This window comes from Humulus lupulus, chromosome 4, assembly GCF_963169125.1.
Source record: "Humulus lupulus chromosome 4, drHumLupu1.1, whole genome shotgun sequence".
Taxonomy (NCBI): Eukaryota; Viridiplantae; Streptophyta; class Magnoliopsida; order Rosales; family Cannabaceae; genus Humulus; species Humulus lupulus.
Genome location: NC_084796.1, coordinates 46,523,755 through 46,527,642, shown reverse-complemented (window position 1 = coordinate 46,527,642; position 3,888 = coordinate 46,523,755). Strand labels below are relative to the sequence as shown.

The window sequence follows — 3,888 nt, the reverse complement described above, 5'->3', positions numbered from 1 at the left end:
CCGGGGTCAAGTCTTGTGCAATCTTAGCGAACCCTTGAGTCTCCTCGAGCTAAGTAGGTACGACCTAATGACAGGAGCTCCGGTCTGTGGGATGTCCACGAGATAATCATGATTAGGCCGCAGCTCGGCTCGCTAATCAGCCCGTGGAAAAACAGGGCGTACAGAAAAGTTGATGAAATTAACACTCTAGGTCTTTTTAATAGTGATTTAAATCTTTTAATTAGTGATTCTTGTTCTTAGTTTTCTTTTATAATTTTAAAATGAAATTCATTTAAATTTTGATTGCCAAATAGAAATTAAAAGAACAATTAGTTGTATTTGGAAGACAGTCTTCGTGGGAACGATATTCTACTTATCATATATATTACTTGAATCGATTACGTGCACTTGCGTATATATATTTTCGCGATCGAGTTTTTGGCGCTGTTGTCGGGGACTTAATTTCCAATATCAAAGTTAATTGTTATTTGTTCTAATTTGGTATTTTTTTTTTAATTTTATTGTTTTACATTTATTCGGATCAAGGTTGTATTGTGTTTCAGGAATTTTTGGTATATGTGAGGAAGTAGATAAAAGGAAATCATACCAATAGATCTTGAAATTGAGAGAACGTGCAGAAAGAATCGAAGAATAAAGAAACAGTTGGATTTCACCATGGCTAAGAACGTAAATAACGTTGTCAACAATGCAAATATGGGTAATGTAGCTGAAGTCGATCCGCCATTAAGGAACTATGTACTCCCTACTTTTATGGGGATACATTCAAGCATTCATCCTCCAACTATTGAGGCAAATAATTTTGAGATAAAGCCCTCAATTATTCAGATGGTGCAAAACTATGTACAATTTGGGGGGGTTACCAAATGAGGATCCAAATCTCCATATCACAAACTTTTTAGAGCTATGTGCAACATTCAAAATGAATGGGGTGAGTAATGATGCTGTATGATTGATACTATTCCCATTTTCACTAAGGGACAGAGCTAAGAGTTGGTTGAATTCTTTACAAGCCAACTCTATACTTACTTGGGAAGATTTGGCTCATAAATTCCTTCGTAAATATTTTCCTCCTGCCAAGTCATCCAGAATAAGAGGAGAGATTAATAATTTCCATCAACTGGATGGAGAATCTTTATATGATGCATGGGAATGATTTAAAGAGTTACAAAGAAATGCCCACATCATGGAATAGAGAAGTGGCTGCTAGTTCATACATTTTACAATGGATTGGGGGGAAATACAAGGAAAATTATAGATACAGCATTAGGAAGAGCGTTTATGAGAAAAAGTGCTAATGAAGCAGATGAGCTATTGGAAGAGATGGCCATGAATAATTATAATTGTCCCACTGAGCATGAGAACAAGAAAGTAGCAGGAGTCTTAGAAGTTGATCCAATTGCGCTATTGACCGCTTAAGTGGCATCTCTAACCAAGCAATTGCAACAAACTAATCTCGCCGCACAAGCAATGTAAGTACAAGAATGTTATAAGTTGTGAGATTTGTGGAGGGCCACATGCTTATGAACAATGCCCGAGAATAGCTAGTTGCTCAACTGATGTGAATAATATGCCCTTAGAACAAGCACAAGTTATTTGTAATTTTTCAAGACCTGCACCTAACACTTATTCCAATTCCTATACTCCATCATCAAAAAATCACCCTAATTTGTCTTGGAAAAATAATGAAGGGTTACAACCACAATATTCATAGTACCCACCTCAACAACCCCCTCATCAACCAACTTATGGATTACATTCTAGACCATATTATGATCCAAATCTACGCCCATCTCCTCCACCACCACATCCTCAAATGAACCCACCAACAATTCAGCCAGACCAATTAAATCAATTCATGACAATGACAAGGTCTTCAATTAGGAGTTTGGAGACACAAATAGGTCAATTGGCTCAAATATTTTATAGTAGATAGCAAGGGAATTTGCCTAGTTCCACAGAGGTAAATCCTAAAGAACAATGTTAAGCTGTTACTTTGAGGAGTGGAACTAAGTATGATGGACCTATAGCTGATGAAAATGAGAAGAAGAAAGAGGAACAACAAGTTACTAGTCCAATATAAGAGGAGGTTACTGAAGACCTTCCAAAAATAGAAAAACCAAAATACACTGAGCCTACACCAAATATTTCATATCCTCAATGGTTTCAAATGGCTAATCTTGACAAACAATTATCCAAATTTCTTGAGGTATTTAAGAAGCTTCACATTAAAATTCCTTTTGCAGAGGCTCTAGAACAAATGCCTAGTTATGTGAAGTTTATGAAGGAGATATTGCTAATAAAAGGAAAATAAAGGATTATGAAACTGTTGCATTAACTGAACAGTGTAGTGCAATTATTCAAAAGAAGCTTCCTCAAAAGTTAAGAGATCCGGGCAGTTTTACTATACCTTGCACTATTTGGAACTTTCATTGTGAGAGAGCTTTATGCGATTTGGATGCAAGCATAAATTTAATGTCGTTGTTTGTATTTAAAAGGCTTGGTTTGGGGGAAGCTAGACCACTACTGTTACTCTTCAACTGGCTAATCGATCATTAACACATCCCAGAGGTATTATAGAGGACATTCTAGTAAAGGTAGATAAGTTCATTTTCCCAATGGATTTCATTGTTTTAGATATGGAGGAAGATGAGGATGTGCCTATTATATTGGGATGGCCATTTTTGGCTACGGGGAAAGCGTTGATAGACATTCAGAAAGGAGAGTTAAGGCTTAGAGTACAAGGTGATGAAGTTGTTTTTTATGTTTTCAAAGCTTTAAAATATCCTTCAACCAGTGATAGTTTTTTTTGTGTTATTGTATTGGAGGAACCAAGTAAAGGGGTCCAGTCTATTAAGGATGCACTGAAGTTGAGTTTGATTGCAAGTCCTGAAGAATGTTCTGGTACTGAAGCCAGTGAGAATGTTAAGTGGTTTACTTTATCAGGGCAAATATATTAAAAGAAATATGAGGAATTAGGGCAAGTTCTTGAGAGACCTCTTCCATCCATTGAAAAAACAACAGTTCTTGAGTTAAAACCCTTACCTAATCATCTTAAATATGCTTATCTGGGGAAGAATGATACTCTCCTAGCTATTATTTCAGCTTCTTTATTTGTGACTGAAGAAGAGAAACTTCTTAGGGTATTAAGGGCTCACAAATTATAAATTGGATGGACTTTGGCAGATATTTGGGGTATTAGTCCTTCAACAGTGATGCATCGTATATTAATTGAGGAGGATAGTAAGCCTAGTCTTAATGCTCAAAGGAGGCTCAATCCTTCAATGAAAGAAGTGGTAAGGAAAGAAATCTTTAAATGGTTAGATGCAGGGGTAATTTACCCAATATCTGATAGTGCTTGGGTTAGTCCTGTCCAGGTAGTTCCAAAGAAAGTTGGCATGGCGGTGGTTAAAAATAATAATAATGAACTTATTCCAACTTGTACAGTGACGGGGTGGAGAATTTGTATTGATTACTGTAAGCTTAGAAGGCCACAGGGAAAGACCATTTTCCTTTACCTCTTGTAGATCAGATGCTAGACGGATTGGTAGGCCATCCTTATTATTGTTTTTTGGTTGGATATTCGGGATATCATCAACATATTACAACATCGGAGGATCAAGAAAAGACTACCTTCACATGCCCTTATGGAACATTTACGTTTCGGAGGATGCCATTTGGGTTATGTAATGCTCTCGCCACCTTTCAAAGATGTATAATGTCAATTTTTTCAGACATGGTAGAAAAAGGTATTGAAATTTTTATGGATGACTTTTCAATTTTTGGACCTTCTTTTGATGGATGTTCAGCTAATTTGGAAAGGGTTCTAAAAAGATGTGAGCAGTCAAATTTAATATTAAATTGGGAGAAATGTCACTTTATGGTGACAGA

At 36.4% G+C, this 3,888-nt stretch overlaps 1 non-coding gene across 1 annotated transcript; it reads right to left on the bottom strand.

Annotated features, from left to right (window-relative positions):
* Positions 1–1,084: 1,084 nt before the first annotated feature.
* LOC133833447 (small nucleolar RNA R71) lies at positions 1,085–1,190 on the bottom strand. The gene has a single exon (XR_009892826.1). It is a non-coding gene; the product is annotated as a small nucleolar RNA R71 (small nucleolar RNA).
* Between the last annotated feature and the right edge of the window lie 2,698 nt (positions 1,191–3,888).